Raw genomic sequence first — 11470 nt, 5'->3', positions numbered from 1 at the left:
TAACACAGAGCCAGCAGGGAGTAGACTCTGACAGCCTCGCTCGGAGAGAGGACGTCCTCTTCTACAGCAACATCTATAGAGTTTAGGACCTCCGACGGCCTTCCAGGGCGTAAGCCACCTCACCGAGGTTGCAGAGCTGTGCCACCTCCATGTCCCTGTTGGAGAGGAGCTCCGTCCACTCATTCATCAGTCTAGACTAGGCCGAGAGGGCTGTCGGCATCTAAGCCAAATTCAACACATGCTCCGAGTAAAGCTGCCAGTCCCTCTGCCCTGTCATTGCTGGGGTAGCCTGCCAGTCTGGAGCACATCTCAGAGATCACCTCCTCTTCAAACAGAGACTGCATACTGACAGCTGCATTGTTCTGTGGTTTGGTGTATGGGCTGTATGGAGACAGGTGTGGGGCTGGCCTCGCAGCTGTTATAGGTAGTCTGCCAAACTTGTACAGGGTCAGTGCATTCTCTCCTTCCTCTGGTATGGGCCGCGGGGTGGGGAGAGGGGCTGCACAACACTGCAGTGAGTGCCATGAAAAGTACACACACACGTTGTGCACGGTTGTTGTGGAACTAGAGCATCTGCCTATTGGGCTGCAATGAGTTAGACCACGACTTAGACGACAACAAGCTGAGGTGTGCTGGCCCGCCGCTCTGACAGACGAGGACAGTCGTCTGTCTCTCCTAGTCTGGACTTCATTGTTGTTTCAGTGATTTAAAATCCTCTTCCTGTCTCAGAACACCCCATAGACAAGAAAAGTCACTGTCAGTGCATTTAAATGCGTTTACACACAGGGTCGAACTGTGTAAAGTCAACAAGCTGAAGCTAAAGGGAGATAAATATAAGAGGCTAACACAAGGAAAATGTGGCCTCACCTCACACTGTCTTTAGGATTTTAAAAGGGCTGCAGCATATTACAGAACAGCGTTTGGTAATAGGTTGTCAATGGTAAGATTACATGTGCTGCCACCCTGTGGTTAAACCGTATATTACAGACTGCCTGTGTATTATTAAAGCTGCTTCCTCCTTCTCTGATACTCACATGCTTTTTCATTGGCCGGAAGGGGATTGCAGGAAAAGACTGTAATCCAGATCTGGTCTCGTAGGAGCTTGTCATATTCCTCTATCATCATTAGTAACCAGCACTAAAACATTAAATATAAACATGGAATTAATATGCTGTATTAAATAGATAATTAAATAAATAAAAATAAAAACGTTTTCTAAAATGCTCTAATCAGATGGATTTCAGGAATATCACTGAATCACTTTGAAATACAAAAAATACATTAATTGATGGATTAAATTAAATTAAATATTTATATTTATTTATGTTGGTTATTTTGTATTCTCTGCTGTTTTTCCAAAAGGCAAACTATCCATTAAACCAAGGAAGGCTGGATGAATTATTCACAATCTGGTAAAGACAAAAACATTTCTTAATAACAGCTTGGAACTGATCTTTAAAGCATTAGAAAATAATTAATTAACATTTATAAAGCTATTAGTTACAACTTACAAACTCTGTGTAACAGGACCTATCACAAAGTGGCACAATGATCTTTTATACCCAAAGGAAGCTGCTCTTCACAAAGACCTTCAAAACAAACTAAAGCTAATGCAAAATACAGAGCCAGGTAGGTGTTGTGAGTATTTATTTGAGTATACAGTATCATTACGTTACCACATTCATTACATTTCTCCTTGTCCTTTCAACACTATATAGTTAAGCTGTTTTTTTGAGTGCTGTGAGTTCAATATACACACACTATGTGTCCTTCTGATGCAGTGCAAATGTTATCAGACCATGGGATTTCTAATCTAAATGAGCTTCTTAGTTTTAAAGTTGTTTTGTTTTGAAGACGCATGGGTTCCTGTTGCAATGTGTTCATGGTACTGTTTAACTTCATGGTTTAATTTGCACAAATTAAGTCATTGGAGAGCATGAATCAGTAAATCTTAAATGTCTTCCTGTCATCTTGGAATGTGTAGTCACTTGGATTGCTGTTATAAGTGTGAATCATAATGAATTTAATAGCCATTACTCACTTCAACTTCATGTCCCACCTTCTCCTCTTCCCGGTTTTCTCTATCAAGTCAGCAAATTTTATTTCCCCACAAGATGGTGCTATATACAAAGAAACCGACTTACCTTGCATTGCCTCAAGTCACAGCTGAGCTTAATTTTATCCACATTCTGTCATTTGTTCTCATAAAAAAATGACAGAAAATCAGTTATTGCTTCAGTGACGCATTGATTTTACTCCGATGTGCATATGTCTGGAAATCTTTAAATGCAGAGTTTGCTTTTATTTGGCAGTGCTCAGAGAACATTGTTTTGGATGAAAATCTTTGTATGTGTTTTCTTGTGTTGATTACTGAGGTTGCACTGGTGTTGATATGTGGTCTGAATTAGATTGCAGTTCATTTATTAAAGAAATGAAGCCCTCTACTGATCTTCAAACACAAAACACCAGATTCCTCCAGATCCTGATATTGGAGTTTAAGTATTCAATACTGGAAAGTGCTTCAGTTAGAAAAGCTAGTGTATGTACTGAGTGCTCTGTGCTCATGTGTATGCATATGTGTGGCTGGTGAAACACAGCGTAGTAAGTGAAGGCTGATCCAAAAGTCATCTGCACCCCATATCTCCAAGACAATCTGTGTGTGTGTGTGTGTGTGTGTGTGTGTGTGTGTGTGTGTGTCTGTGTGTCTGTGTGTCTGTGTGTGTGGGTATAGGTGTGTGTGTGTGTGTGTGTGTGTGTGTGTGTGTGTGTGTGTGTGTGTGTTTGTGTGTGTGTTTGTGTTACCCATCTGGCTGGTTCCTTTTCTATCTCTGTGCAATACCACAAGCCCTCTGGACATGAGGTTGGACAAAGAAGAAAGAGGAAAAAGACCCAGAGCTTTCAAACAGAGAGCTAGGCAGACTAGATAATATCTGTTGTAATAAAGTTACTGTTCTGCCGGTAATGCTGATGATTCACACTGAATAGTCACTCAGGCTGTGTGTCTGCCTGTATGTGTTGGGAGAGGAAAGTGAAATAGTAAATAAATTATTAAGTTTTCACTTCTTGAGAAAATACACTTGTGTTGCTACACCTACTGTATGTTCCAGCTTGTGACATAAGTACACTTCTGAATTTGGATTACAAATACTACACACAAAACTAATAAAAAAAGTATTATAAACAAAAACACCACTTCCTTGTGCTAGTGAGTGAAACTGGCAAACGTGTTGGAAACTTACAAAATGTTATTAACACAATGGAAACACATGCCTGTACCTCTATCTGTGCACAAACACACAGTGTATGGAAATAACATCACACCACGCTTTGGCCAAATCTAATCTAATAATCAAAAGTTCAGCTGTGATGTTATCATTACTCACAAATGGATGTGACGCATTTGGAGAACATGTCTACTCTGTCCCAGTCTTTCCTAAAATATTGCTGCTATTGGATTAAAAATCTGAATTTACTGGGAAATTAGAAAAGTCTGGTTGTTCATCACGTTGATGCTAAAGTGTTTTGAGACTTGGCATAAGATGTTAAATTAGGTCTCTCATGTTGTGACACTAGCCAACCATGTTAAGCTTCGGTTCAGATTTTAAAAACAGATCAAAACATCCATCTAAGATTAAAGGAGTTTTCACACAGTCAGCATTTCTGATGTCCTCAACAGCTTCTGATTCTGACCTGGGAATCTTTCTCCAGAATATCTCATCAAGTTGCTCATAATGGAGCAGAATAGGCCCTGTATCCATCCATTCTTTCATCCAGTAGCTATTCTTGTGACTTAGAAAGTCACACTGGACAGATAACCAGTGACAAAGCTCTCACATAGACACACATGGAGCACCCGGAGACAAGACCACTGCAGGGACCCAGCTGGCCACCAGGTTTGAGAACATATTGTGTAATTTGATTATTATTATTGCAACATGTGAACAGCATTCTAACAAACTGAGAGGGAGCTTAGTTCACTACCTTTTATATACTGCTGTTTAGTTTAATCTATAACAATGCATCATACTATGTTATACTAACCCATCACATATACAATATTTTGAATGTAAACCTTAAAGGTCCTCTGTGGATTTTCCAGGCAGTGTTATCAATGTAAGTGTCAACAAAACACATTGTGATATTCTTCAAGTCTAACAAACAGTATGCAAATGTTTACATGCATGTTTGGATTTGTTTCTAGCTTGTAGTTTGCTTCTTCCCTGCCTTTACTGGCACATTACCACGACTTGTGGATCAGTGGAACAGCATGAATCCATCGGCAGAATGTTTATCGGGTCACCCACTTGATTGTGTGAGGACATGCTTGTGTGCAGGCACAATAACAAATAAAAACTGTCCTTTGAAAACATTGCTCGATAGTGCTACTAGGGGTCAAAAACTCCATAGGACACCTGTAACCTGCAAAGTAATAACTATAGCTGTTATACTTTATCTTCTAAATTCATAATGTGAACTAAGAGTATAAATGTGTTTCCAGTTTTATGTTCTGAATATGGCCTTTTTTATTAGTTCTGCCTTCAAAAGCAATGAAACAACCCTCTAGAGAGAAATGCATTTTTAAAAGCATTAACACCTTGCCAAACTTGAGGGTAAAAACTTAAAGTTGGTTGTGTTTTCTCCTCTACTTTCCGCCTGTGTACAAATATGGCAGTGCAGGAGGAGATTCTGTCAGATATCACTTGAACAATTCAAATTCTTCTGGCAATTCAAGTGATGAAAGTTAGACCTTACTGAGAACCGATCGGTACCTGGTTCATTGAAACCTTCAAGTTTAACTCCTTATCATCACCTCTCTGCAGAGTTACAATTTATTCCTACAGATATCTGGTCAGATGGTCGATTTCAAGTGACTGCAGATTGTTATGATCCAAATAATGTGTATCCAATTATAACAGGGTCACTGAGCCGACACTGGGCCAACCCTATAAGAGACAAAAAGCAGAATAGCTGAATCACACCAAATTATGTAGCTTTTGTTGACAGATTGCAGCATCAGAGAGGCAGTTGCCTGGAACTGGGTTTACTTTCATTACTTGCTGTGACAAGACCATCATTTTGCATAACCTCAGTTCCTTCCTTTCCAAAAACAAACTTTCTGCTTCTGGACATGTAAAATCATGTGGCAGCGGGAGGTATCAATATTTTATACTACAGCGTCTCACACGTTCAGTATGTGTGTGTTTGTGTGTGTGTGTGTGTGTGTGTCTGTGCCAGTTATGAAGGAATTTCATGAACATGCCTTTCTCCTGGGGATTCCAGGGATGACTGTGGTTTGTTTTTAAAAAGGTTAGGGCCGTCATGTGTTTCTGATTTAGATCTAATTCAAGTTTTCTTATAAAATATTAGCTCCGATGGGATTTCTAATCATTTTCTGTCATAACCACCCGGGAATGTGTTTTTGTGGACTTAACATAGTGGGCGAGGCATTTCTCTTTGGAAACAAAAGGGCACACGTGTGGCACAGAGAAATGAAAGAAAGGAAAAGAGGAGGGTGAAAGAGAATCACATCCAGAGATAGGTGGTGCATTCTGGCAGACAGTAGGAATCCATTTCACGCCCAGATGAAAGCAGTGTGAGAGGGGGAATGTGTGTGTAGCCTGTGTATGATAGGTGTGGCAGGACAGGGGTTAGGGCTGTTAGCTTTTCCTAGGTGGAGGAGGGAGGGAGGGAACACTTCATAACACAAACCAATGCTCTTTATTCAATCAGTGACAGACCCAAAGGGAACCACAAGTTATTGCAACCCATTGTTTTAGTTGTTTTTTTTTTCTGTACCGACAAGCCTTCTCATATGAGGTTGTCCAATACAGTATCACATAGTATACAGTATAATACAGTATTCCAGTACAGTATCCACTGTGACACCCTGACTTGTGTGACATGAGAGTGGATTGGACATAGGAGGGTATAATTTAACTCCTACATTCATTGTATTCTTTGGTAAATATTATTTATTCAGGCAAAGCGGTGCTTTGAGCTATATGCTAAAGCAAGTATGGCAACATGCTCACAGTGACAATGCTAACAAGTGGTGTATCAGGTGTAAAGTTTACCATGTTCACCATCTGAGCTGAGTCGGACAGGAATGTCACCGAAGTCATCACTTACCATGAATCCAGCAGTATTCTGGACCAAGTCCAACTCTTGTCATGTCAGAAATAAATCCCAGTTTCACCCCTGACATTCTTCCCTTTCTCTAACACACAGTATCATAGCTTATATTTCATCCCTGTCACTCTGCAAAGTGTCTTACAAAACAAAAACAATGTTATAAGTTAAATGTAATGAGTGAAAAATGCACTGTTGGCAACTCCCAGTGAAGCTCCTGTATCTATCAGGGCGTTCTCCTTTACAACGCTGAACTAAGTCCCCACGGATGTATTATACATGCTGGAAGGACAAGTCACATATCTCCACTCTGAGCTATGTGATTAAGATGAAACAGTCAGGGAATCAACAACTAAGGGGACTCAAGTTGGTCACAAAGCTGTTTGAGGTCAACATGGCGTCATGGGAAGGGAGGGAGGGGAGACAGACTAGCCTTAAACCAGAGAACTCTGGTTCCAGCTCCTGTGTTGGCTAGCATTTGTCCTGCTGTGTCTTTGAACAGGACACCGAATCTCCTGCTCTGAGAGTTGTTGTTGTGAAACACATTATGGTATTATTCTACCTTAAAATAAATGTATCAAAATCTGTTTGATGCTACACTGACTTGTAATAGAGTGAATGGTGCCTCTGTCATTCCTGATAACTGTATCTTAGCTGCTGATAGCTAGCTGAGTCAGTTAGTCAGACTGGAAGTTAACTGGAGCACCGGGGGGGGGGGGCGGAGACGAAGAGACCAAAGAAGACGTTGAACGAGGAAGCTAAAAAGAGAAAAATAGAGAGTGTCCGAGCAAGAGGCTGGTGGACATGAGCAAATCTTGGACTGGTTTTTAGTTGTTGGCGAGAGCTTTGTGAAATAAAAGGCTGCCAAGCTGGCCTTCTTGCTGTTGTAATATCAGCTGGCTTGCTGTGTCTTGTGTTGTTACACTTGCTTGATGTTTGACGGGGGTTTATAAGTGAATTGCACTCTGAAACTGGAGGTGCGAAATCTCGGAAATTGTTACATAATGTTGCTTTAAAAGGACGACACTGACTGTTTCAGCCCAATAACCCCAAATCGCTCAAGCTTTTTTGATAAAGCACAGGCCTACCATACATTTTTGGACTGGTTAAGTACTGAGCAGGCCGTCACCTGGTTTTCAAATTATTATTCAAACTGGCTTGAAAAAGGAAATTCACCACACTGAACATACTCTGTGTCGAACAAGCGCAGACTATTTTGAAAAATCCATAAATTGGTGTGTTTCCCGACAGAGTAAGCTGCTGATTATTAACCCTTTTAATGCCAAATCAATATGCACATTTTTTGTCTTCCATTTGCCAACAAAATAGCTTGTAAGTGAAATTATTTTTGCTTTCAGTAGAAGAGTACATAAAGTACAATATACAATGTAAAGTATTAAAAAAGTGAAGCTAACATAAGTCATTTTGAAGAATTCAGCGCAGCCCATGACTCTGACCGTGATGGTGAAATATGGAGCTGCACACAGACAAGAATTTGAACAATACACATAATGTACAATATGATTCTACTGTATGTGGGCTAATGGCCATCTGGTTAGGGGCTGTGCAGCGTCTCCTCCCAGCAGGCAACTAAAGCTGTGAGCCAAGACCCCAGGCCCAACACCCTGCCGGACTTTGAAATCAGATCTTTATTGTCCATAAAGCCTCAGCCAAGTATGAAGAATCAGCCCTCCCTAACAAAACACACTCATCCAGCAGAGAGAGGGACAAGACGAGAGAGAAACCGGGGTTGAGTGAGACACAGACAGAAATGTAGAAAGAAATTGGGGAAGAAAGAGAGGGTAAGGTGGTTGAGAGATAGATGTGAAGACAGCCAGTACAAAGCATAGAACAATGGTCATGCTCATGCTCAGTTATTTATAGGTCATTGAGAGATAACTCAATTTTCATAACTTTCTAATTTTGTTGCAGTTGGTCCCAGTTCACATATCAGTACTTCACTCTCCACGGAGTTCAGCTTTCTCTGCAAGAACATCACAGTATGTTCTGTTTCAGCCACTGCATGCTCATTTTTCAAGTTGTTTTGACCACATATGAAGTGACGCATGCATAGGGATATATACATATTAATTTTTTGTTTTGTTTTTTTTTAATACCAAACATAGAAACATATATTTTGCTACAGTTAAATACATTGAACTCTACATTGTTTCTGTGAAGCAATAGAAACTAAAGGAGCCTGGACACACCTGGAGGAATAGCAGACACTGCATACATCACTTCTGAAGAAACCAGACAACAATAGGGTGGATTCAGAGAGGCCTGATCACAAGATAACCAGAGGCTGATTTTCCAGCAGGCTCGAGCTGTCATAAATGAATTATGTGAGAAGAAAGAAAAAGTCTGTTCATCTGAGACCAAAGCTGCACAGACAAATCAATGAGCTACTGGTGACAAGATGCAAAACACATATGAATTTGGTGAAGACCGTGTGGCTCTGTGCTAGTGGAGCTGAGATTTACACAGAACGAGGTATGTCTCAAAAAGCAGAATTATGTAGTTATCTCTACAAATATGTTAAATCAAATTATCGTCATCTCGTTAATGCCAAAAATCCTGCAAATCCAATACTGACATTAGAGCTTCTGCTTACTGATTTGCAGCACTGCCTGCAATGGCCTAAACATGTCATGATATTAATTATGTGCCGTAAAACCCTCTGAGAGTAGAGCGGACCAACTCAGAAATTTGTCAGACGAATCAGATTTGGCTGTTCAATACAAAGATTTGACTATTTGTTGCTTTGTTTTTTCAGTTCAGTGCCACACTTACACCTATATCAGCCTACAAAACTCTCATGGACCTCATCTCAAGACCAGATTGTAGGATTTAATGGAATCTAACAATGAAGTTGCAGACTGCAACCAACTTAAACTGCTCGCCTCAACCAAGCATTGAGGTCAGTGTTTTTCACACTTTTTACCCTGCGTATCACCTCAGAAACTATTAGGCTCTCCATGTAACAACATTATGACCGGCATTAAAATACAATAAAAGCTTAAGACTGCAGGAGGCAGGAGATATTATTCCTAATGAAGGCTATTTATTGTTGATTGTTAAATTCTAAATGGAACAGGTTCAAGAAGTAGAGCTAATTTGGTGATTTTGTGCTGCTATTGTGCATCTTGGCTCAATGGAAAGACTCTGTTATACTAAATGCAATGCAAATCTTAATTAGTATCATTGGCAGCACCTGTGTTTACCTTACTATTTCATGTCAAAATGGCTGATGTTATTGAGTAGGTCTATTATCAAGCTAACTTGACTCAACTCCAGTGACTGGGCATTAGTTCACTTCACACAGATCCACAGCCTGTGCAAATTTCATACCATCTTCTCAAAATAATTAGATTTTCTAGGTTTTATGTTGCTTTCATGGCATATAGATGTCTGCATTTTTTGGTCATTTGGGGACAGAACTCCAAAACAACATATTGTAGCTAGCAGAGCATATGAGCGGAGTGGAGCGGGAGCGGAAGGATTTTGTGTTGAGCGAGGAGCGGCAATTTTTTTAAAGCATTTAGCATTTTCAAAGAATGCATCTTTGCACCTGCGCGCACACCCACACTATTTTCTTTCAAAACTATGGAGTTTAATGAGTACTTCAGAAAAGAAACTGAGAAGTCGTACAAGTGTACTATTCCTGTAAAAGTAACAGATGGGGATAATGTGGAACAAGAAAAAGAATGCGGCGACATTGTTGCAGTCGGTAAAGAGTCGTTCGATGCAGGTTTTTTTTTTTGAGCGGAGTGGTGAGCGAGTGGAGCGGGATAAAATGTATGATGGAGTGGAGCGGAGCGAAGCGGAGAATGTGCAGAACCAGGCGGAGCGGATGAGCGGCGCAAATTGACAGGTCTGTGAGCGAGGAGTGGAAATTTTCACCCGGTCCGCTCCGCTCACATGCTCTGGTAGCTAGCTACTATTACATTGTGGCAAACCATTGCACATCCAGCAGAAACAGGGAAACATTCATTTGGCGTCATGTTAAGATCAGAAGTCCAATATTCACTGTCCAATATTCCAATAGACACTTCTTTGGTCTCCACAAACTACTGAGAAATATATTGGCCTGCTGCGACTGGAAACAAGGTTGCTGAGAGCGGTGAGAGTGAACCAGAACAGTAAGGTTGTGGGCCGTAGTACCAAAGCAGTAAGCTAAAAGAATAGATGCTATAACTCCATGTAGTTGAGTGACAAGTGGGTTACACAGTGTACGTGCTTTAGGTGAGCTACCGTGCACCCTGCTTCTGAATGTTTCTACAATGTATTTGATTCGGTGGTGAATGGCACAGAAGTGTCTGGAAGGCAGTCCAAGTCTATCACTCAAGGTAAGTGATGTCAGGATTGTGCACATAATTTGTTACCTCCACATGGCCAGCTCTGCCTGTCAAACGGCAGGAAGCAATCACCATCTTGATGTGATCACTTACAAGTCAAAACGAGGAAAATCTTCCCCATCACTACCTTTCACCTGACATGATGTGAATGCTGCATTAGGCATAATCTCTTTGGAATGAAACATAGCTTAAGTTAATAGGAGGAAACTCTACTGAACAAACCCAAAGGAAAACTCAAACTGAAGGATGAAGACATCAGAATATTTTACATCAGAGAGAGCATGTTCTCTGAAAGATCTCTTTCATATGGCTCTATCAGTGGGAAATTACCATTTTAAAAGGCCAGTGCCCATGTGTGGGTGTATACAATGACAGTTAAAATCTGAGGTGATTAGTGCTCACCTATTTTATAGACCACAGACAGTTGGTTCAGGTTTCCCGGTCTCACAGACTTCAGTCTTATTAAAGAATAACCTTCACAGATTACTCTCATCATATGCGGAAAACATATTTATGAACTTATTTACTTTTGTCTTCTGTATTTCTGAGTGGATTCCACCAACCTGCAAAATGCAGTTACGATTTAACAACTTGGGAGTTAGAATTTAACTCTGATACTCCTACAAATACAAAGAAGCAGGTGTCACGTGCAAGGAATGACGAGGTGTCCAAGCACACAAGGTATTTTTTAATTTGTATGCTTATAGTGCGTAACAGGTAAGTGGGAAAAGATACAGTCTCACAACTGTTCAACTAATTTTGCTTACTGTTCAGTAGTTAATGTGCATCTGATCAGCTGATAGGCTCCATTTAGAGATTAAAGAGAAATTTGACTTTATTTAACAACTGTAGAGGCTCTGGACCTGCTATAGGTCACAACCACAGCTGTGTGAATAAATAGATGTGTGAAAGGTTATAGCTTTTATAGCCAGCCAGCCACACTGAAATGTCAAACTTTATGGATACAATACAACACATCAGCT

General features: G+C 40.5%; 1 long non-coding RNA gene across 1 annotated transcript in view; it reads right to left on the bottom strand.

Moving 5' to 3' along the window:
- Positions 1-216: 216 nt before the first annotated feature.
- Positions 217-11470, bottom strand: part of LOC127365776 (uncharacterized) — a 13788-nt gene continuing 2534 nt past the window's right edge. Inside the window, exons 2-3 of the long non-coding RNA XR_007885256.1 lie at positions 1035-1137; positions 217-720 (exon numbers count right to left, since the gene is read on the bottom strand). This is a non-coding gene — a long non-coding RNA (uncharacterized LOC127365776). The remainder of the gene's footprint in view (positions 721-1034; positions 1138-11470) is intronic.

This window comes from Dicentrarchus labrax, unplaced genomic scaffold, assembly GCF_905237075.1.
Source record: "Dicentrarchus labrax unplaced genomic scaffold, dlabrax2021, whole genome shotgun sequence".
Taxonomy (NCBI): Eukaryota; Metazoa; Chordata; class Actinopteri; family Moronidae; genus Dicentrarchus; species Dicentrarchus labrax.
This window is presented reverse-complemented; position numbering and strand designations above follow the sequence as displayed.